The 23,984-nt window shown below is 49.3% G+C and overlaps 1 long non-coding RNA gene across 1 annotated transcript; it reads left to right on the top strand.

The window, feature by feature from the left end:
• LOC122125730 lies at positions 1 to 19,771 on the top strand. Its single transcript, XR_006150776.1, has 3 exons — positions 1 to 70; positions 16,734 to 16,782; positions 19,742 to 19,771. It is a non-coding gene; the product is annotated as an uncharacterized LOC122125730 (long non-coding RNA).
• The last annotated feature ends 4,213 nt before the right edge of the window (positions 19,772 to 23,984 follow it).

Raw genomic sequence — 23,984 nt, 5'->3', positions numbered from 1 at the left:
GTCTTGTTATTTGGCCGGGGCTGGCCTTCCTCCCGCTCCAGTCTTCGGGGAGAAAGACACACCTCTTCAGGTAAGCCCTCTTCCTCCCTGCAGCCACCGGGGAAAGCGCTGGAGAGCCGGAGGTGAAATGGACAAGAAACTGACCAGCCCTACTGTTTACTCCTGGAGGCCGCCCCCGCCCCTGCCCAGGCCACGCCCACCCGCCGGCCTGGGGGCGCTGGGTGTTTACTTAGGGGATGTTTTTTCTGTTTCAGCCCAGAAAACAGCACTTGGGGGTGTTCAGAGACGCTTGATGGGGGGGGGGGGGGGAGAAAGATCAGGGGAAAAGAGACCCCCTGAGGGCCATTGAAGACATTGTGTGTGTGTGTGTCTGTCTGTCTGTCTGTCTGTCTGTCTGTGTGTCTGTGCCTTGAGCTCAGGGACAAGGCACTGTCCCTTTTTCACAGAAGGGTGGGGCTCTACCACTTGAACAATAGTTCCACTTGCAGCTTTTTGATGGTTCATTGGAGATCAGAGTCTCCTCCGGCTTATCTACCCAGGCTGGTCTTGAATCTCCATCCTCAGATCTCAGCCTTCTGAGTGGTTAGGATTACAGCTGTCAGCTACCAGAGCCCAGTTAGACCTAACTTTTTTACCCAAGACTGTCCTCAGATCTCAGTCCTCCTACCTAAGGCCTCCTGAGTATCGGGGAAGACTTTCATGAACCGTGTTTGAGGCAGGATCACACACAGTATCTGCAGTGTGGGCTAATATTTCTCCATTTACTATGGGGTCATCTCCTGTAAGCGCACTGTAAATCCAAAATCTTAAAGTCAAAAATTCATTGCAGCCAGGAGCTGGAGCGAAGCTGAAATCTGAGGATTGTAGTTCAAAGATAACCCCGACAGAAAAGTCCCTGAGTTTCTTATCTCCAATTAACCACCCAAAAACTGGAAGTGAGGCTGTAGCTCAAGTGGTAGAGCACTAGCCTTTGAGCAAAGGAAGCACAGGTACAACATCCAGGCCCTGAGTTCAGGCCCCAGGACCTGCAGGAAAAAAAAAAATGTATTTAAGTCAGGCACAGTACCTGATCGACTGTAATCCTAGTTACTCAGGAGGCTGAGACCTGGAGGATCATTGTTTGAAGTTAGCCAGGGCAGAAAAATCCCCAAAACCCTGTTAGTACTTCATCAACAAAAAGCCAGACTGAGTAACCAAGGAGACTCAAGTGTGAGGCCCTGAGTTCAAAAACCCCAGTACCAACACACACACAAAGCTGTAGTAAAACATCCTTGAGCCAGGCACCAGTGGCTCATGCTTGTTTCTGTTTCTGAAATTGTTACTGTGTATCCTCAACTGGATCTTCTGAGTCTCACAAGGTTCTTGCCAGGTCAGGTCATAATTATAAAGGGCCCCAGACACCTGTGCACAGAGCTGACCTACAAGAGGCTAAAATCTGAGGATTACAGTTCAAAGCCAGCTGGGGTAGGAAAGTACATTGAGACTTATTTTTTTTTTGGTCGGTTGTAGGGCTTGAACTCTGGGCTTGAGCGCTGTCCCTCAGCTCAAGGCGAACGCTCTACTACCTGAGCTACAGCACCACTTCCGGTTTTCTGGTGGTTTATTGGAGATAAAAGTTTCACAGACTTTCCTGCCTGGGCTGACTTTGAACCGTGATCCTCAGATCTCAGCCTCCTGAGGAGCTAGGATGACAGGCGTGAGCCACCGCCTCCCGGCTCTGCCTGGGCTGACTTTGAACCGAGATCCTTAGATCCTGAGTAGCTAGGATGACAGGCGTGCCAACTGGTGCCTAGCTGCATTGAGACTTTTTTTTTTTTTTTTGGTCGGTCGTGGGGCTTGAACTCTGGGCCTGGGCGCTGTCCCTCAGCTCTTCAGCTCAAGGCGAGCGCTCTACCACTTGAGCTACAGCGCCACTTCCGGTTTTCTAGTGGTTTATTCTCACGGTCTCTCCTGCCCAGGCTGGCTTTGAACCGCAATCCTCAGATCTCAGCCTCCTGAGTAGCTAGGATTACAGGCGTGAGCCACCAGTGCCCGGCTTACATTGAGACTTTTATCTCCAATGAATCACCAGAAAACCAGAATTGGTGCTATGGCTCCAAGTGACAGAGACTAGCCTAAAACAAAAGAACTCAGGGATGGAACTTTACCATTTGAGCCACAGTGCTACTTCTGGTTTTCTGGTGGTTCATTCGAGGTAAGAGTCTCATGGACTTTCCTGTCCAGGCTGGCTTTGAACCACGAACCTCAGATCTCAGCCTCCTGAGGAGCTAGGATGACAGGTGTGAGCCACTGGCATCTGGCTTTTTTTTTTTTTTTTTTTTAATGTTTAACTACCAAACATGTTTATTTCTACCATTTGGGATAAGGGGGTGTTTTCATCTCTTTAATTTTTTTGTTGGAACACTGTGAATCTGCTTTCCAAAATCATTCACAGACACTGCTTCAATCTATTTCTGTTGCTATAACAACATACCAGAGACTGGGTCACTTATAAACAACAAAAGTTTATTCTCACAGTTCTTCAGACTGAGAAGTTCAAGGTCAAGGTGCTGGCCGGCGCGGCTGCTGAGGATCCACTGTCTGACTCCTAGTCGGGCCTTGGATGCTTTGTCCCCACAGAACAGAAAGCAGAAGGGCAAGCAGGCCGAACCCCCTTCTTTTGATTTCATTTATGATTACCCTAATTCCACGGATGATGGTGGCCGTACGGCTTAGTCACCCATCTGAGTTCCTACATGAATCTGGGAGGGGCACAGATACCCCAATGAGAGCAGACACCCAAGTTTCCTATTGTTTTTTTGTTTGCTTCTGAGCACCTTGCTCTGTTTAAGGCTGCCTTAACCTCTTGATCCTCCTGCTTCAGCCTCATGAAAACTGGTATTACAGGTGTGCACAACTAAGCCCAGCATTAGATACCCAAATTTTTTTTTTTTTGGGTCCGGTCGTGGGGCCTGAACTCTGGGTCTGGGCACTGTCCCTCAGCTCTTCAGCTCAAGGCTAGCGCTCTACCACTTGAGCCACAGCACCACTTGCAGCTTTTTTCTTTTTGCTTATGTGGTGCTGAGGAATCAAACCCAGGGCCTCATGCATGCAAGGCAAGCGCTCTACCACCGAGCCCCCTTCCCAGCCCCTAGATACCCAAATTTTTGTCTATCTGTTTCACATTTCTGGAATCTGAACCCAGGAGCATATGCTTGCTAGACAGGTGCTTTACCACCTGAGCCTCGATTCTAGCCCCATTAGTTCATTTGTGGTGCTGGAGATTGAACTTAGAGCCTTATGTATGCTATTGAGTTTATTTATTGGGGTTTGAACTCAGGGCCTAGGTGCAGTCCCTTAAGTTTTTTTTCATTCCTGGTGCTTGATCATCTGAGCCATTACTCCACTTCTAGATTTTTGCTGGTTAATTGGAAATAAGAGTCTCATGGACTTTCCTTATCTGGGCTGGCTTTGAACTGTGTTCCTCAACTCTCAGCCTCCTGAGCAGCTAGGATTATAGGCATGCGCTACTGATGTCCAGATTTTTTTTGGGGGGGGGGTTCTGATCGTGGGGCCTGAACTCTGGGCCTGGGCGCTGTCCCTCAGCTCTTCAGCTCAAGGCTAGCGCTCTACCACTTGAGCCACAGCGCCACTTCCGGCTTTTTTTTCTTTTTGCTTATGTGGTGCTGAGGAATCGAACCCAGAGCCTCATGCATGCAAGGCAAGCGCTCTACCACTGAGTCACCTTCCCAGCCCCTGATGCCCAGATTTTTGTGAACAATTTTCAAGTCTGTGAGCTGGGATGGACCACTATTTTGTTTGCATTTTTTTTTAATTTGGAGATTGAACAAGTGCTTAAGCCTTACTCCCAATCTTTCCCTGTCTCCTTTGTCCTTCTGTCCAGCCTTCCTGAGTATTGAGATTATTTGAAAAATCTCAGTACAAATTTATGTATTTATTCCTTGAAACTCAACCATAGATTCCCCCCCCTCTACACACACTTCATTCTCCACCTGCCCCCAACTTTTTTTTTTTTTGGGTCTGGTCATGGGGGCCTGAACTCTGGGCCTGGGTGCTGTCCCTCAGCTCTTCAGCTCAAGGCTAGCGCTCTACCACTTGAGCCACAGCGCCACTTCCGGCTTTTTTCTTTTTGCTTATGGGGTGCTGAGGAATCGAACCCAGGGCCTCAGGCATGCAAGGCAAGCGCTCTACCACTGAGCCACCTTCCCAGCCCCTGCCCCCAACTTTTCAAACCTACAGAGAAGTTGCAAAATTAATTACAAGGAAAATCCATGCAGTGCTGACGGAGGCGCTGATTTAACACCTGCTGCATCTGCTTCCCTCATCCCTGTGTAGCCAGATGTTGAGCTCTATCTAGGTACGTATTTTCATGTGCAAATACTTTGCATTACGTAAATATAATGCTCATATATGCTACTCGTATTATTCAGTTAAACCGATTGAGAGATTGAGAGTTCCAGGAATTGTAACATTGCAGCCTATATCCATCTTCTAAGAAGCCATGCATTCTACCTTCCCAGTAACAGGACAATAATCCAATTCAAGGATTGTTTTCCTTTTCTTCCTTTACTCAGGGTCCAACTCAGGGCTTCCTGTTCCCATCTAATTTTTTTCATTCATAGTTGGAATTCTACCACTTATAAGCCCCACCTCCACTTCTGGCTTTTTTTTTTCTGATTAATTGGAGAAAAGAATCACTCAGATTTGTCTGCCCAGGCTGGCCTCAAATCATGAGCCTCAGCTCTCAGCCTCCTGACTCCCTAGGATGACAGGTGTAAGCCACCAGTGCCTGGCAATGGATGGATGATCCTTGACTTGGATTTTGAGCAAATCTAGTGTACTGGGCCTCTCTTGTGTAGGGTATGAGGGGGAAGTGGGTATCCCATGGGGGGAGGGGCAATGGTGCCAGAAGTTTCTGTCATTGCTGGAGGTGGTTGGGATCATTGCTTCCTTAAGGAGCCCAGCCGTTTGCACAGATGTCTGGGGCCCTTTATGATTACATCCTGGCAAGAACATTATGAGACTCCAAGATCCAGTTGAGGCTACATTGTAACAATTCCAGAAATGCCTCCAGTTAAAAGGAAGGAAACTGAAAACTCCTGGCTCTTCTGCTCAAAAACATTTTAGTAAAGAAGGGGCTGGAAGAGAAACAAAGAAAATATCTCTGGAGAGGTTCAAACTGCATAGTTCCTTAAGACAGGAACTGCTTTCTTTTGTGTATGTATCAGTCCTGGGGTTTGAACACCAAAAGTAAGGGCCTGATTGAGGAGCTACCACTGGAGCCACCGCTCCACTTTTGGCTTTTGCTGGCTAATGGGAGATGAAAGTTTCACCAGTTTACTTGCCTGGCTAGGGTTGGCCTCAAACCTCAATCCTCAGATCTCAGCCTCCCAGTAGTTAGGATGACAAGCGTGAGCCACCAGGGAACTTGTAAATACAAGCAGAAGTAAACTAACAGCGTTAAGTGCTAGAAAGAAGCCAGGGCTGTGGTACATGCTGTAATCTCAGCACTCAAGAGGCCAAGGCAGGAGGCATCTGGAGTTTAAGGGCAATCTAGCTTCCATAGCCAGATCCTGTCTCAGAGAAGTATTGGGGTATTTGTGGAAGGATGGGATGAACTGGCCAGTGGCTGTTGGCGTACTAGGAAATACCCTTGTAATTAGGGTGACCTTGAGATATGGCCGGTTCATAATATGGGATTTTATTTTCCAGGAGTCATGATGGGCAAAGTTCCCATGCTGTGGGAGGGAGGCTGGGATGGGGGGGGGGGGCTTCTAAGCCAGGAGCAATGTGATGAACATTCTTTTATCTTTAATGGAGAATGTGTCATTGCAGGTCTTTCCCTTGCTGCACGAATTTCTGATGGTCAGGTTTGGTCTATACCCCTTGGTAAATGGGAGTCAACCATGGAACAATAATTCGCACCTACAGAGGATCAAGTTGGTACTAGGCTTAGTACTTAAAACAAAACCCAACACTTAGGTTTGGGAAGGTGGCTCAGTGGTAGAGTGCTTGCCTAGCATGCATGAAGCCCTGGGTTCGATTGCTCAGAACCACATACACAGAAAAAGCTGGAAGTGGCGCTGTGGCTCAAGTGGTAAAATGCTAGCCTTGAGCAAAAGCAGCTCAGGGACAGTGCCCAGGCCCTGAGTTCAAGCCCCAGAACTGGCAAAAAAAAACAAAAAAACACTAGCAACTAAGCCAGGTGCTGGTGGCTCACTTCTATCATTCTAGCTACTCTGGAGGCTGAGATCTGAGGATCACAGTTTGAAGCCAGCCCAAGCAGGAAAATCTGTGAGACTCTTACTGCCAATTCACCAGCAAAATTGCCAGAAGAGAGGTGTGGCTCAAGTGGTAAGTGCTATCCTTTAGTAAAAGAAGCTCAGGGACAGCACCCAGGCCCTAAGTTCAAATCCCAGGAAAGGCATGCACTCGCACGCGCATGTGCACACACACACACACACATACAGAAAAACTGTCTTCGCAACCCGCAAATAATCCAAATATATAAGTGGGCATTTCTTTTTTCTAGGGCCATACAGGGAGCCAGGGACAAAATCAAGGTGTCAATTTTGAAGTGTCTGTACCTAAATTTAGGCCAGGACTCAAGCCAAGCTACCACAGTCTTTAATTTTCAATGATTCCCTAAAACCCATCCTGGGAGCTTATCTAGCAACCAGAATCTCTGGTCCTTTCTTTGGCATCCAGAAAAGGGGGTCCAAGCAGAATATCACCTGACATTATAGGCTTTTGGGCAGGGCTGGGGTTGGAGTCCCGCAGGTGTGGGGAGAGGGTGGTCCCGCCAGGCTGTAAGTCTTGCTGTGTTTAAACACGTTACTTCCTCCCCTATAACTGCTCCCAAAGGAGGCCATGGGAGTATGTGAGTTTTGATGAAATGAAAACAAAGACTTGGAATTAAGCGTTTGTGTGGCTTCAATCCCTAGCTTGTGGCCCGCATGCTGCGTGGACTTGGGGAGAGTCCATAGCTACTCTGTGCTTCCTTCCCTTGCCTGTAACACAGAGGCAACCACAGTTCCTAGATTGCAGGGTATTGGGAGGACAAGTGCGTGTCTGTGTGTGTCTGTATGTGTGTCTGTGTGTGATTTGTGACCTACTTAATTCACTGCCGAAGGTTGATCATATTGGTCATCTTCTGTTCTGTTACAAAAGTACCACTTTTTTTTTTTTTTTTACGTCCTCCTCAGCCCCCAATCAGCTACGCCCCCAATCAGGTTCCAGACCTAGGTAATAATCTATTCACCCTTTCCAGCAGACCAGGGCACCGAGGCCGCGCCCCCTGGAGTGGCTACGCCCCTACATGGCCTCCAAACACAGGCACGAGGATGCTAGGCCACGCCCCCACGAGTTCTCCAATCACAGGCGTGAAGATATTAGGCCGCGCCCCCACAAGGCTTCCAATCACAGGCATGAGGATGCTAGGCCACGCCCCCACAAGTCCTCCAGTCACAGGCATGAAGATGCTAGGCTACACCTTTCTGTTAATTTCAGGTCTGGGGCTGGGCAAATCAACCCTGTCTTCTTTTTCCACTCTCTCTTGCCCTAGGTCCTGAACTCAGTTGTGGAGGAGTGTGGGTCCTGTAGACTTTACCGAGGAGGTTCAACAGGTGCAAGCTGCCCCAAAGACTTATAGGCCATGTGACCCAGAGATCTCTGCTTACCTTGGACACCCCCCTACCCTTTTATTAGGGAGGGATTTTTGTTTTCGTTTTCATATTTTTCCTTCTGGAGATTGAACACCAGGACTAGCTCATGGTAGGAAAAGCAAGTGCTCCTGTCACTTACGCTGCACCTCTAGTTGTTTCGTTTGTATTTTGGTTTGAAGACAGTGATTGGATAACTGTGCCCAGGCTGGCCTTGAACTTGGGAATCTTCCTGCCTGAGCCTCTGAAGTAGTTCAATTATCAGGCACCTGGCAATGCTCTCTGTCTTATTGTAACATTTCCAGGCAGAATAAAATGCTTTTTGGGGTTATGTGGGGTTATTCGAGGCATAGTCTCCTTTGTGTGTGTGGGTATGTGTATGTTCCAGTCCTGGGGCTTGAACTCATGGCCTGGGCGCTGTCCCTGAGCTCTTCAGCTCAAGGCAAGCACTCTACCACTTGAGCCACAGCACCACTTCTGGCACTTTTTCTGTGTATGTGGTACTGAGGAATGGACCCATGGCTTCATGCATGCTAGGCAGGCACTCTGTACCACTAAGCCCCATTCCCAGCATAGTCCCCTTGACAGCTACATTTGCGTCAGCCCTGAGCAATTTCCACACTCTTTAGTAAGAAAGGGTTAAGTTCTGTGTGTATGTGTGTGTATTTGAAACTGGGTAGAGTCCCCCCTCCTTTGTCTTTAAGATACAAAACAAAAATAAAATTAAAGAGATAAAGAAAAATGAGCCAGACTCTGGTGGTACATGCCTATAATCCTGAGAATCTCAGTTCAAAGCCATAGGCCAGGAGACTCATCTCAAATTAACCACCAGAAAACCAGAAGTGGTGTTGTGGCTCAAACTGGTAGAGCACTGGCCTTGAGGATAAAGAGCTCAGGGACAACATCTAGGCCCTGAGTTCAAGCCCCACTACAGACAAGAAAAAAAAAAAGGAAGAAAAATGAGATTCCATCTATTAAAAATTTAAAAATGAGCTACATCACTTACAAACACCCAGGGAGAGAGTGAGCTGCTTTACCAACCCCCCCAAGAAAGGAGAGAGGACCAGGGTGGCCCAGAAAGGTCAGGAGGGGTTTCCTATGTCTCCTGAGTTTCCCTGTTTCTGGTTCTCTCTTTGCTCTCTGAATCTCTCCCTTCTCTTCTCAGTGTATGTCTCCTCACGCCTTGATGTTTCTCTCTGTCTCTGTGTCTGTCTCTCCACCCATTCCACCTGTCTGTGTCCCTTTCAAGTAACCCTTAGTATTGCATTTTATTTATTTATTTTTGGGGTGCTGGGAGACATGGAGTCCAGGGCTGCCATCTCCTCCTCCTCCTCCCCCTCTATCTCTTCTTTCCTCCTTTTCCTTCTCTTCCTCCTCTTTTTTTTTTTTTTGGTTGTTGGTGGTTGTGGGGCTTGAACTCTGGGTCTGGGCACTATTCTTCAGCTCAAGGCAAGCATTCTACCACTTGAGCCACAGCATCACTCACTTCTGCTTTTCTGGTGGTTCATTGGAGATAAGAGTCTCCTGGACTTTCCTGCCACGGCTGGCTTTGAACTGTGATCCTCAGATCTCAGCCTTGTGAGTAGCTAGGATTACAGGCGTGAGCCACCAGAGCCCAGCCTAGTCCTCCTCTTTGTTTCCTTCCTTTTCTTCCTCTTCCTTTATCTCCTCCTCCATTTTGGAGTAGGCGCCGATTACGGTGGGGTTTGAATTCAGGCTGTCAAACTCTCACCCATGTCACTCAAGGCTTGGCTCTACTACTTGGGTCATAGCACTGCTTCCTGCTTTTTGGTGGTCAATTGGAGATAAGAGTCTCTTACACTTTTCTGCCCAGGTTAGCCTTCAATCTCCATACTCAAATCTCAGCCTCCTGACTAGCTCGGATTACAGGTGGGAGCCACACACAGGGGCTGAGCTAAGGGCTTTTATGCTAGGCAAGTTCTTCCCCTGAACTATACCTTTCACGCCTGCAGTCTTCCTCTTGGGTTTTCTTTTTTTTCTTAATTTTGTTCAGAATTTGATTTCTGTGGTACCAAGGATTTGAACCCAGGAGTTCATGCATGCTAAGCAAGTACTCTATCACTAAGCCACATTCCCAGTCCTGTTCCTCTTGGTTTTTGGCTCCTCTCTGTATCTCCATCTTCCTTTCTGTCTGAGTCTCCATTGCCCCTCTATCTCTGGGTCTCTGCCCTCCTCACCTTGGCTTCTGGGTTTGGCCCCTTTCTTGAGTTCTACCCTCCATCTGATCTCTTTCCACTCTTCCTAGTCCGAGTTCCCCTGTTTCCTTTTCTTTTCTTTTTTTTTGTCGGTCGTGGGGCTTGAACTCTGGGCCTGGGCGCTGTCCCTCAGCTCTTCAGCTCAAGGCGAGCGCTCTACCACTTGAGCTACAGCGCCACTTCCGGTTTTCTGGTGGTTTATTGGAGATAGGAATCTCACGATCTCTCCTTCCCGGGCTGGCTTTGAACCGCGATCCTTAGATCTCAGCCTCCTGAGTAGCTAGGATTACAGGTGTGAGCCACCAGCGGCCGGCTTCCCCTGTTTTCTTTGTGTCTTTCTGCCATCGTTTTGGATCATTGATGTGGCCCCTTCTCAACCCCCTAGCTCCCCTCATCTCAGAATGCCAACCTTTATCTCTGTCCATTGTCTCTAGGGCTGTGAATTCTACTCTTCCCATCCCAAAGGCACTTTCTACATTCCTGGGGAACTCCATGTTCACACATAAAAGATTCACCGGGGGATATGTGTCACTTCTGGGCTGTCAGGAGGACCCTGGACAGAGGGGAGGTGTGTCCTCCACCTTCTCCTTCCTTGGGAAGCATGTTAACTATGGTTCCACCGAAGTATGGGTATCTGCTGTGGATTCACACTGTATTGATGTGTGGCAGCCACTCACCTGCTGTTGCCATGGAGATGTCCGGGCTTACTTGTTACAGCAGTTCACATTACCTTACCCCAGCTCCATTCACCACTCACAAGCTGACAAGACTCCAGTACTAAAATGCACCAGCCTTGTGCAGCTATGCATTTTCTACTAACATCAGTCCAAATGAAACCATATCATCATGCAACTCATGCCCTGTGAAGATGTGGCTGATGCTTAAGGTTTGTTTTACTTCAACCTGAGTCTTAACTTCACCTATGGTTTATTTTATTTTATTTTTTTGTCAGACTGGGGCTTGAACTCTAGGCCTGGGCGCTGTCCTTCAGCTCTTCAGCTCAAGGCTAGCTCTCTACCACTTGAGCCACAGTGCCACTTCTGACTTTTTCTGCTTGTGTGGTGCTGAGGAATTGAACCCAGGGCCTCATGCATGCGCAAACATCCAACACTGAGCCACCTTCCCAGCTCCTCACTTGTGGTTTAAACTAATTCTGACTTTAACTTTCTTTCTTGGCCCATCTCTGACATAGATCTGTCACTTTTTCTTTAACCCCAATACTAAATCAATGGCCTCTTCTTGGCCTAATTCCATTGCTAGTGACCCAGAGTGGAAGTTACTCTAAGCAGTCTGATGATCATGATTCATTTTTTTTTTTTTTGTGCCTGTCCTGGGCTTGAACTCATGGCCTGGGCACTATCCCTGAGCTTCTTTTGCTCAAGGCTAGCACTCTACCACTTGAGCCACAGCACCACTTCCAGCTTTTTCTGTGTATGTGGTACTGAGGAATTGAACCCAGGGCTTTATGCATGCTAGGCAAGTACTCTACCATTAAGCTACATTCCCAGCTCTAACTTTTTTTGTTGTTGTTGCTGTTTAGGCTGGTCCTGTAGCTCAAACTGTGGAGCTCCATTTTACTCAAGGCTAGAACTCTACCACTTGAGCCACAGTGCCACTTCCAGCTTTTTCTGTGACTAACTGAAGATAAGAGTCTCAGACTTTCCTGCCTGGGCTGGCTTCAATCTGTGATCCTCAGATATCAGCCTCTTAATTGGCTAGGACCATAGACATGAGCCACGGGCGCCCAGTTTAATCATGACCCACTTATATCCCAAGTTGAAACCTTGATTTTAGACCCTGCTCTTGACCCAAGCTGTTACTTTACCTTAACTCAGTCTTAGCCTTGGTATTTTTTTTTTGGGGGGGGGGGGTCAGTCGTGGGGCTTGAACTCTGGACCTGGGCGCTGTCCCTCAGCTCTTCAGCTCAAGGCTAGCACTCTACTGCTTGAGCCGCAGCGCTGCTTCCGGTTTTCTAGTGGTTTGTTGGAGATAAGAATCTCACAGACTTTCCTGCCCAGGCTGAACCACTATCCTCACATCTCAGCCTCCTGAGTAGGTAGGATTACAGGTGTAAGCCACTGGTGCCCGGCTTAGCCTGGATCTTTTTTTTTTTTTTGGTCCAGTTGTGGGGCCTGAACTCTGGGCCTGAGCTCTGTCCCTCAGCTCTTCAGCTCAAGGCTAGAGCTCTACCACTTGAGCCACAGCACCACTTCCGGCTTTTTTCTTTTTGCTTATGTGGTGCTGAGGAATCGAACCCAGGGCCTCATGCATCCAAGGCAAGTGCTCTACCACTGAGCCACCTTCCCAGCCCCTAGCCCTGGTCTTAACCAGAGTAATCTTATCCTTAAGACTGATTCTAACTATAACCAGGGTATTTTTGTTGTTGTTCTTGGGCTTGAACTAGGGGCCTGGGCACTATCCCTGAGCTTCTTTTTATTCAAGGCTAGCATTCTACCACTTGAGCCACAGCGCCACTTCCAGCTTTTTCTGTTGATGTGGTACTGAGAAGTTGAACCCAGGTCTTTATACATGCAAGGCAAGCACTCGACCACTAAACCACAATCATAGCCCTGTCCCTGAGCACTTTTGCTGAAGGCTAGTGCTCTACCCCTTGGAGCCACAGCATTACTTCCTATTTTCTAGTGGTTAATTGGAGATAAGGGTCTCATGGACTTTCCTGCCTAGGCTGGCTTAGAACTGCAATTCTCAAATCTCAGCCTCCTGAGTAGCCTAGTTTATAGGTATGAGGCACCAGTGTCTGGTTCAGGTTCTTAAATATGTTGTGATATTGGGAATGGAAGCCAGGGCCTTTGCACATGTTAAGAAAGTGCTTTACAACTGAGCTACATCCCCAACCTAGATACCTACTTTTTATTTGTCTTGACCTTCTTTCTTTCCTTCCTTCCTTCCTTCCTTCCTTCCTTCCTTCTTCCCTCCCTTCCCCCTCTCCCCCCTCCTTTCTTTCTTCAATTTTTGTTGGTTATGCCTGGGTGCTGTCCCTGAGTTCTTTTTGCTCAAGGCTACCACTTTGAGCCACAGCATCACTTTTGGTTTTCTGGTAGTTTAATGGAGATAAGAGTTTCACAGTCTTTCCTACCTGGACTGGCTTTGAACTGTGATCCTCAGATCTCAACCTCCTGAGTAGCTAGAATTACAGATGTGAGCCACTGGGGCCGGGCTATCCTATAGATCTTTATCCTGTACTTAATTTTAACCATGTCCTTAAACCAAACACAAGGCAAGTTATCATTTTTATGTGAATCTTTTCTTTCTTTCTTTCTTTCTTTCTTTTTTTTGTCAGTTGTGGGTCCTGGACTCTGGGCCTGGGAGCTGTCCCCTCAGCTCTTCAGCTCAAGGCTAGCGCTCTACCACTTGAGCCACAGCACCACTTCTGGCTTTTTCTGCTTATGTGGTACTGAGGAATTGAACCCAGGGCCTCATGGATGTAAGGCAAGCACTCTACCACTGAGCCACCTTCCCAGCCCTCTTTCTTTTTTCTTTTGGCAGTACTAGGGATTGAGCTCAGGATATCGTGCTTGCTAACCATGTCCTCTACCACTTGAGCCAGGCATTGTGCTTTGGTTTGTTTTCCAGACAGACTCTCATGCTTTTGTTGAGGTGGTCTTGGATCTCAGTCTTCCTATTTCTGTTCCCCAAGTAGCTGGGATTATAGGCATGTACCACTGGTGCCCAGTTTATTTTATTGATTATTTATTTCCTTCAGTGGAACGTAAGCTCCCTAGCACAGGGAATTGTGGGTTTTTTTTCTGTTGGTTTTTTTTTTTTTTTTTTTTTTTGGGTTGTTGTTGTTGTTTTCTATCTCTGATATACCCTTCATGTCCAGAACAGTGCCTGGCACATAGTAGGTGCTTCAGGAATGTTTTTGAATGCATGTATACTTCCTGTGAAGGTTGTAGCTCCTTTCCCCTGCAGGATCACTGGGTTCATTGGAGGAAGCCACTGTGGCAGAGAGCAGATTGAGTGGTCATTTATAGCTGAGCAATGATGGGTCCTGCTTTGCCCCTTACTGGTTTCCCAATCCTTGCACAGCTGCAGCACACCAAGTGCTCTTTCCGCCCCCACCTGCAGGGGAAGCAGCTGAGAAACTAAAGACCCTGATAGTCTTCCTGGCCTCTCTGTGGAACCTGGGCTTGCAGTCTCCCCACTTCTCTCTTCCTCCTTACAGCTCTGGCCCTTTGGTTTAACTGAGCATAGGGTGAAGGTCAGAAGAGAGAGGCCCCTCAATTGTGAAGCTGCAACTTAGACGAGGACGAGGTAGAAGACTTACAAAGACAGGCACTGGTCGAACAGCCAAGAACCACGAAAGAGGGCAGCGAAGGCAAAGGAGGTGAAAAAAACTAAAATCAACCCGAATGAAAAAGGCTTAAAAAAAGAAAAAAAAGACAGACTGAAAATGAGAAACATGTGCGCGTAGACACAGAAATGGAGAGAGAAGAGGGCAGGCAACAAAACGGAGAAAAAGTTGGGACCCCTTCATTGTGGTCTCTTCTCGGGAGGCTGGGAGGAGAAAACTACATTTCCCAGAAGGCCGTGCGGTCGGAGTTTGACTTCACCAATCAGAACGCTTCGCGCGAAGCTTGAATTTCTAAACCAGGATGAACGGAAAAAGAAAGGCATTCTCTCCACCACCCGCCCCCCTCCCCTGCAAACAGCTGCCTTGTCAATGGAGCTGTGACTCAACTGATAGAGCGCTAGTTTTGAGCACAGAAAGATCAGGGACACTGCAACATCCAGGCCCTGAGTTCAAGCCCCAAGACCAGCAAAAAAAAAAAGTTATTTTCTGCTTATACTGTCCCAAATAGATGCTGAGCCATGATAGGTACACAGTGAGGGAGAAAGAAACACAGACATGGAGCTGCTCCCCCTCCCGCCCGCCCCCCATACTCCACAGGGGTGCTTCTAAACTGTAATCCTAGCTACTCAGACCTGGGAACTGTGGTTCAAACCCACAATTGAACTCACCACCAACAAAGCTAAGAGGACTGAGTCCCGCTGGCCAGTTACTAAGGTCACCCACCAATGGAGCATTCTTTCTGCATAAGACCTGAACTTAGAGCTTTGCAATTGCTAGGTAGACTCTCTACCACTGAGCCACACCTCCAGTTACTAAGGGCTATTTTTTACTGTGTTGGGGCAGATTCCAGGGGGAAAAATAAGAGAAGGTGCCTTAAGAGACAAGAGAGTCAGGAGACTAAGAGACCCAGAGCTGATGTTAGTTAGGGGCTGTGAACTAGTCATCCTAATTCCAGAGTTAACCTTCCAGATGGCCGGATGCTCCCATTCTCTGCCTTAGTTCTTCTGGTATTTTCTTTATTCTCCTTCTAGGATTGCCTGATAAAATACAGGTACTCAAGTTACACAGGAATTTTAGAAAATGTGGGGCTCTGTTTTGCTTCTTTTTGAGGGTACTAGGATTTGAATTTGCGGTTTCACATTTGCTAGGGAAATGCTTTTGGCCCAGTCCTTTCCCTTTTAGTTACGTTTGGTTTTATTTAATTAGATATTTATTAGTTTGTATTTTTAGATTGGGTCTTTTGCTTTGGCCTGGGCCAGCTTTGGACAGTGATCCTGTTTTTCCAGCTGCTGAGATTATGTTGTGCACATCCAGGCCCATCTCTCTCCTGCCTCTCTTAACGAACGACGTAGCTCTGGAAGTACGTATACCCCCACAATGTCACTTGGACCCCTTCTTCCCTCCTTCCTCCATGTCAGCACCACATCTAGGGTAGTCTGCTTCTACGAATATTCTGTCTTGTGTCTTCTATCTGCCTTCTGTAGTTCTCCTAAGCTCTGCACTGGTCTGTGTCTGTGCCCTCCCCTCTGCTTCCCATCAGGAGAGGCTGGAGGCTTTAAGGGACCCGCCATTCATAGGAATTCCCCCATTACTTACCTTCATCCTGACTCCATCTTTCCTTGGCCAGTAAGTTCAGGAGACTTTCTCAAAGCTACAAAGCAACGTCGATAGTACCTCCAATCCACACCTCATTCTTTTCAAGTTGCCAGCTTCTGGGCAGAAAATGTCTCCACCTTTCCTGATTCTGCACAGTTTGGTAATATAGTCACAGGCTAGGACTACATTCCCGTGGCTCACAGCCTTGTTGACCTGAGGACCTTAAATGCACCGAGTGGAGGATACAAGGCTTATGGACTGCAATGCATTAGAATGGTGACTTGCCCTGGTTATCAATAGATCTCTGGGGCCCAGAACATAGAAAATGCTCAATAAATGTCTGTGGAATGAATGAACATTTCCTAAATCATTGCCATGTTGATCATCCTCTTCTTATTTTTTGGTATGCCAGACCTGGGGCTTGAACTCAGGTCCTGGGTCCTGTCCCTGAGCTTTTGTAGCTTTATGTGTCTTTTTTTTTTTTTTTTTTTTAAACTAGGGCTGAGAGCCGAACCCACGGCCTTGGGCGCGCCAGACGGGCGCCCTTCCGCTGGGCTAAACCCCCATCCCCCCTGAGCTTTTGTACTCAAGGAGAGCACTCTACCATTTGAGCCACAACTGCACTTCTGGTTTTGGTTTTGTGTGTGTGTGTGTGTGTGTGTGTGTGTGTGTGTGTGTGTGTGTGCTTAATTACTGATAAGAATCTCCCAGACTTTCCTGCCTAGGCTGGCTTTGATCCACACATCTCAGCCTCCTCAGGAGCTAGGATTCCAGGTGTCAGCCACCAGCACCAGGCTTTATCTCTGTCCCCTTATCTAAACACGGGCCCTCCTTTTCCTCTCATACCCCTTTTCTCTTCCACTCTACTCTAGAATTAGCTATTATTTTTCACTTGGAAGGATCTCTTAATTACCGCCATGTGTTAAGCGTTTTTTCTCTCTCTAGTGTTGATGGAGTGCTCCACCTGTGGAATCCTTATGGAATATTTCAGAAGGTAAGTACAGCTTTGGAATAATGTGTTTTCTCAAGGTGGAGACTGGGAGAGGATGAAAGAGAGCCTTGCCCCACCTCCACACAGCCACCATCCATCTCTTGTCGCCATCACAAACTTCCTCACCTGCCCTGCAGCCTGGTGAACACCTCCACAAGAGGAGGATTCATCTTAAGCATTAACTCAGAGGCTTCAAACTCCAGTCCATTCAGGAGGCGGGTATGTCCCTTTCAGGGCCAGCCTGGGGTTGGGAAAAGGCTGAGGCTGACCTGCCTTGGGACAGGGGATTTGATCTCCTGGATCCTTTAGGACTTGCTGTCAATCACAACCAAAGATCCATACTGGATTTCTTGAGTTGCTCTCCAAGCCCTCATTTTCAAGAAGTCTGGAGACACATTCACACAAAATGCTCCTCAGGGTTTATAAGTAGGTTGTGTGTTTGCCAGATCTGCCCCCTGGTTTATGATTGCCAATTTTCATTTCATGTGCCAGGGTCTGCAACTAAGGAAGAACTTAAGGGATTCCACACAGGGGTGGGGCATCTTTTTTTTTTTTTTCTGCCCAGGATTATCTAGGTATTTATAACACTATTGGAGAGCTGTACAAAATGATCAATACAGGGAGACAAAACAATGGGATGAGAGGGAAAAAAAAAAAAAAGCACATGTCTATCCTGTTGGGTGCCAAATGATGATTTCAAAGAACCTTTCACAGCCTGAATGTTTCCTGCCCCTTTGTGGAGAGACATTGAAGTGTGTTTTGTTCATGGTTTTATCCCCCAGCACCTAGAACAGTGCCTTAACATATAGTAGGTGTGCAGCATTTTGAACAAAAACCAAAAGTGAGTGATGAGTGGCGTGCTGGTGGCTCACACCCATAATTCTAGCTACTCAGAAGGCTGAGATCTGGAGGATTGAGGTTCAAATCCAGCCTGGCCAGAAAAGTCCAAGAGATTCCATCTCTCAAATAACTTGCAAAAAAAGCTAGGCTGGAGGTGTAACTCAGATGGTAAAGCACCAACTGGGCAAGCTGTGAGGGCCTGAATTCAAACCCTCGTGCCACCAGAAAAAATAGTGAATGATGTATGATGCATGGAATCTTAAGCACAAACCACAGTGATGTAGGAATTTTTGGTAAAAAAAATCCCATTTCACAGACGAAGAGACTGAGGCTCTGAGGAGCAAAGGCTTGGGATAACATGGCAGCCCTGGGTTCTAAAACCCGGATCTCACCTGCCTCCAGCCTATCCCGATTCTGCTTGGACTTGTGTGGGCGTGCGCAGTGGAGTTGTCCAGAGAATTGCAGCTCTGTGTGCAGGGCTGGTCCCCCGAATGGACGTGGAGACCCAGGTTGGGGGTGGGGGGGGAACCTCTGGACGCTCACCTGGCCCACAAGAGTACAATCCATCCCGCCCCTCTTCTCCGATTTGGGACGGTCCTCCGATGTCCCCCCCCTCCCCACTCCCCTACATGACCACATGACCAGAGCCCTGAGGGAAAGGAGGGTGGGGGGGAGAGAATTTGAGGATGAAGGTGGAGTTGCAGGGAGGAGGGAAGAGGGACGGGGGATGGGTTAAGAAGGAGTGTGTGATGTCAAGCAAAAAAGACAACATTAGACACAGATGCTGAGATGGCGTTTATAGCGGCAAAAAAAGGTGAAGTCACCGAGGGAGAAGGGGTGCGGGGGGAGGGGGTGTGGTGGGGGCGGGGTCCATGAAAGCTAATACATGGTGCACTAGGTCACACAACGGACACTGGGGGTGGTGGGTGGGTGGGGTGGGCGTGGCCCAGGCATGGCGATGGCGGGGAGGAGGGGGAGAGGAGGAGAGGGCGGTGGCCCCAGCCGAGAGCTTCTGGAGGTGGCAGGGGGAGGTGGGCGGCGGCGCCGGTCTCGGAGGATGGAAGGAATCGGTTAGAGGAGGGGTGTGGGGGGGGGGGTGTGAATGAAGAAGGCCTTGGAGGCATGGCCGCAGTCCCAGGGGGGAGGCAGAGGCTAGCTTCGGGGGTCTCGGGAAGGATTGAGCCATCCAAAGACAGCCCTACTCCTGCTCGCCTCTCCTCTGACCGCGCTGAGCCGGGAGGGCGACCCCCGCGCCCGCGCCCCGCCGCGCCCAGCTCCCGCTCACCCCCCCCCCCGCCCCCCCCACGCAGCCCTCCAGGGGTAATACTGATGTCTGAAATTCTCAGCGCTGGGGACGGGTAAAGGGGGACACACCTTGCGTGGGCCATGCCTCCAGTGGCCTGAGATGCCAACATAATGGGGGAGAAAAAAAAAAAAAAAGACTCCCCACGTCCCCTGGCTCAAACCCAGTACAAAAGTGTCTATTTACAATGAAGGCGTGGGGAGCCGAGGGGCGGGGCCGGAGCGGGGCGGGGTCGGGCCCTGCCGGGAGGCCACGCCCCCAGCCCCGCCTTTTAAAGGGCCAAAGCCAAACAGCAAAGGTAATTTCTAGAGGATCTCTACCCCTCCCCACCCAGGGCGGGGGGGGGGGCGGGTGTGTGGGTGGAGGGGTGGGGGTGAGGGGCAATGGGATGGGGGTGCGGGTGGGAGGCATGGGCGGTGGGAGGAGATGGAGGAGAGGTAAGTAACTGCCTCTCGCCTCCCTCCTCCCCTCCCCCTGCCGGACACACAGTTTTCCGTGGGATGAACACAGAAAGGGTTAATCAAAGAGTTCGATGAGCGAGTCTGACGGTCGAGTGGGGCGGGCTGGAGCAATGAGGCCGCAGATTCCGGTGGCCGGTGGTGGTGATGGAGTCACTTAGAAGATGAGTGGTTTGGCGGGTTTTAGGGGAGAGAGGGGAGGGTTGGTAAAGAAGGTGAGGGGAAGGGGTGGTTAGGCAGTCTCCCCACGTGAAATCTGGGAGACAAACGTCCTGGACTGGCTGAGAAGGGGTTAAAATAAACCAGCATCCTTGGCCACCACCAACCTGACCGTCTCTGTTTCCCTTCTTGCCACCCACAGGGCCTGAGCCCACCAGATGCCCGGCCTGGGCGTGCAGACTCCCGCCGAGCGAGCGCGCAGACCGGGGTCCTTAGGCCCCTTCGTACCCCAACTTGGGTATGGCGATCCCGTTCTCCCCTCCCCACGCCCCACCCCGTCCCCATCGTAACATCCAATTCAGACCGGACCCGGAGTGCAGGACGCGCACGCGCATGCGTGCGGGGAGGTGCGGGTCTGTGCAGCACGCGCTCAGCGAAGGCCTGCTAGGCTGACGCGCGCCACGTGCGCACCGCACCGCACCGCACCGCACCGCCCCGGCACCTGGAAGCGCCCCACATCGCCATCCTCATCGCCACTCTGGCTAACACTTTTGCAAACCCTCAAGTCTCTCACGACCTCCAACCCTCATTTTTGTTTTTGCTTTTTAAATACCAGTTATTCCATGCAAGGGATTCCTTCCTCATTTTCTAAAACAGTTGGCGGCGACCAATGAGAAACAAAGTTACGGTGGGATGGAGGTATTGGCCGGATATTTAAAAAAAAAAAGGGGGGGGGGAATATGTTGTAGGTGTTGGTGGTCCAGAGACAACTAGTACAGTCATGTTCCAAGTATAGGATCCCAACCATCTAGAAGTCAGTCGACTCTTGGGAAACTCCAATGAGATACCCTTATTCCCACCTACATCCAGGGCTTTAGGCAAAAAAATCACTGCCCTCTGATACCGGCCCAACTAATTATTGCAGTGAAGCCTCCTTGCCCAGGTAGAGATGGCAGGGATAGGGCAGAAGATGGCTGGGCAGGTTGGCTCAGAGTCCCCTCAGTCGGGGGATGAAGGGAGGTGAATTTTGGCACATTGAACCCTCTTGTTCTCATAAGTGCTTTGAGCTTCTCCCACTCCACTTGGTACCACCAGGAGAAGGGCTGAGCTTTTTCTCTTCCCCTCTCCCCAATTTCTATAGGTTTGCCCGGAAAGGGGACAAATGGGGCTTTCCCCGGCTGGTGGAATTTGTGGAAGGGGGGGGAATCGAAAAAAAGGTAAGGGGTTATCTGTGAAAAGGAGGCTTTTTTTTTTCCTTTTTTTCTTTTTCTTTTCTTATAAAGATTCTAAGAAAAACTCGGAGGGATGAGGAAGGGGGGGACCCAACTTAGCTCAGTATTCACAGACTTTCTCAGTGCACCTTAGGGGCACCCTCAAAGTGAGACAGCTCCCCTTCTTCCTCTCTATCTAAGGTCCTATCCCCCTAGATCGGCTCAGTTCCAAGGAAGTTTGGCACTTTTTTTTTTTTAAGTAGGGAAATGTGGGAGAGAAGAGTTGGATGTTGGGAGGAAGAAGACAGACAATGACAAAGAGACAGGGCAGAGAAAGGGGGGAGGGGTGACTGGGGAGGAGAAGAACAAAATAAAACAGAAAGCCACAGGGCGCCAAAGAGGAAGAGGGAAGGGACTAGAAGCTGAGGGGCAAATGAGAAGGAAGAGGGAAACAATTTAATGCAGCAAACACTTATTAAACACCTACTGGGTGTGCTGAAGGGCAAAGTAGAAGAAGCCTTTTCAGAGTCTTTGAGACCTGATTGGCTAGCAGGGGAGCGGGCAAGAGAGAGGCGATGGGTTGATTTTTTTTTTCAATTGTCCCATCCTTGAGACACATCTGTGTCCCCTCTGGACAAACTGCAGCACAAAAGATTGAGGTCAGATTGCAGAAAGGACTTTGAAGGAATGGTAGGGATGATGGTAGAGTAGTTTCCCAGGGCAAAAATGGGGAAAGGTTTGTGGTGAGTGAGCTAGCTCACTAAGCTAGCAAACTACCTTTCAGATAGCCCTGGCTGGTGGGGTAACAGGTCCCCAAGAAATGTGAATAAGGAGGAGACTGTCACACAGACCTCCTCGGGAACACTTTCTAGGAGGCCCAGCCTCCAGAGCTGTGTCTGTGTGACAGGAATTCTGGACCCAACAGACTGGGATCCAAGGAATGGACTTAGAGAAAGCAGGATGCCAAGCTGAGTATGCAAATGATATGCAAATGAGCTCCTTAAATCCCACCTCCCAGCTCTCAGACCTGATTTCCCCTCTCCTTGGCTCCTGGGGCCTGAGGCAAGCTGGAGGGAGATAGTCCAGCAGGATTCTGTAATACCACATGCAAGGGGAGATGCTATGAAACACTGTAAGGTGTCAGGAGAGGTGGAAAGGAGCAATAGCCCACCGAGACACCCCCACCTCCTACCCCAACAGCCCCCCCCAGCTGTGTAAGATATGTACAAGGTTATATCAAGAATTATTTTGGCACTCAGATCTCCATCTAGGCTCAGTCTGGAGATTGGGGTGGGGGCAGCAGCAATAAGAGTTGGGTGATGGAAATGGGGCCTGCCCCTCACCCTACAGATAACAGGCCCGAGTGGATAATTCAGTGCAAGGTACAAGGGCTATTGCTTTCTAGGGGTTTTCACATTTTGATTTGGGGGTGGCTCTCCAGCTAGAAGTTGGGGCCTCCCAAGCTTTAGGGTTAGGCGCTTTTCTTCCCTCCTTTTTTTTTTTTTTTTAAAGAAGAGATACAGGAGGCCAGATTTTCCCCAAAGCCATGGAGAAAAGGGTCCGGAAGACCTAGAAGGGAGACAATTGGGAGAGAGGGTGGGCATGGGCGCCCTTCCCCCAGAGATGCTGATGACACAACCAGGGCACTGAGTACCCTGCTTTGGGTTGGAGAAAGGGCGGGTGGTCTCACAGGGGAAGGGGGAGATGAAGGGTGAGGAGGTGGGTCTCGGCTATCCTAGTCTACATGGATGTAGGCCCAGACATCATCTTGGTGGACCCACAGTCCTTAGTGCTGACCACAGCCTTGGTTCCCAAGGGAGCCATTTTCGAACCTATCCTCAAGGCCACCTGGCTTGTCAAGACTCCATCAGAATATTCTCGTTCCTCAAGGTGACTATGCCAAAACATTTGGAGCCATCAGATACCACCAAAGTATGCCAGCTCACTGGGCATCACCAAGCCAAGCCACTGTAATCCAGCAGACCACATTCCAGCCCGAGAGAGCCTCCCAGGGCACACTTAACTCGAGACGGGCTCACACAGGCCTAACAGAGCCACACACACCAGGCTCCTCAAAGGCAATGACACAAGGCCACACAGACACAGGCATGCACATACACAGGCGGGTGGGGTGGGAACGGAGGGCAGCCTGTAACAATGGTTTCCACCAGCTCCAGCTCCCACCCCTGCCGGCCGGAGCCAGTTCACAGACTTGGCATGTTTGCATGGAGATGACCTTGACAGTTTGGGGTTTTTAACTTGGCATCCTTAGATAAGACCCAAATCCCACTTACTCGCTTCCTAGGAAAATTCCCAGGGCCACACCCACTCAAGAGGAGTGTGGGCGGAGAAGGGTAGGGACTGACCACTGTCCAATACCGGAAGTGCATGCTTCATTTTCCCCCCCATGACATCACAGGAGGTGACCTCAAGACTCCACAGGAAGTACATACCCCCTGGGTTCACTTCAGTGACTTTCAAGGAAGTACTCATCGAGACCCCACCGGAAGTGCTAGTCTCTCATTTTTTTTTTTTACAGGAAGTGGCCTCCAGGGAAGTAGCTCCTATGACATCATAAGGCGTGCCCTAAGCACCCCCCAAGAAAACTACTTGGTTCAGCGACATCACAACAGAGACCCCTCCCACACATTCTCACTACTCTAGCAAAAGCCACAGAAATGCCATAGCTCCTTGTTCTAGCCACTGTCACAAGAGTCCTGCTCGCAGGACTGGCCTGATCCCAGAGCTGGCCTCATTCCCAGGGGGCCTGTGTCCCTGCCCCCATTCAACAGAAGAGTGAACATTCCACCCAGACGGGGCTACTCCAGTGGAGGAGGGCAGGCGGAGGAGCTGAGGAAATCTGGGAACTCGGGGTCCCTGCTCCAAAGGCCCCCATTTCAGCTCAGACTCCTGGGCTACTTGGAGGGCTTGTCCCTTCCCAGGAATTTGGAACTGGAAGCAGAAAGGCAGGGGGTGGGGGGGAATGTTGTGTTTCGGGGAAGCCCCTCATTCCTGGTGACCCAGAGGTTCCCTCCCTTCCTCCCAAATACAAACTAAAACTTATACAGGGAGAAGGAAAAAAAAAGAAAAAAGAAAAATCGTTTTGGAGGTTGGGGGTGGAGGTGGGAGGAGGTGGAGAAGAGCAAAAGGAAGAAAAAAAAAAGAAGAAAAAAGAGTAAGTGGGAGGGGAGGAGAGAAAAAAAAAAGAGGGAAAGAAAGAGAAAATAACGCTTT

Source organism: Dipodomys spectabilis, unplaced genomic scaffold (genome assembly GCF_019054845.1).
Source record: "Dipodomys spectabilis isolate Male_0828 unplaced genomic scaffold, ASM1905484v1 ptg000266l, whole genome shotgun sequence".
Lineage (NCBI taxonomy): Eukaryota > Metazoa > Chordata > Mammalia > Rodentia > Heteromyidae > Dipodomys > Dipodomys spectabilis.
Note: the sequence above shows the minus strand (reverse complement) of the source record. Positions and strands in the feature narration are given on the sequence as shown.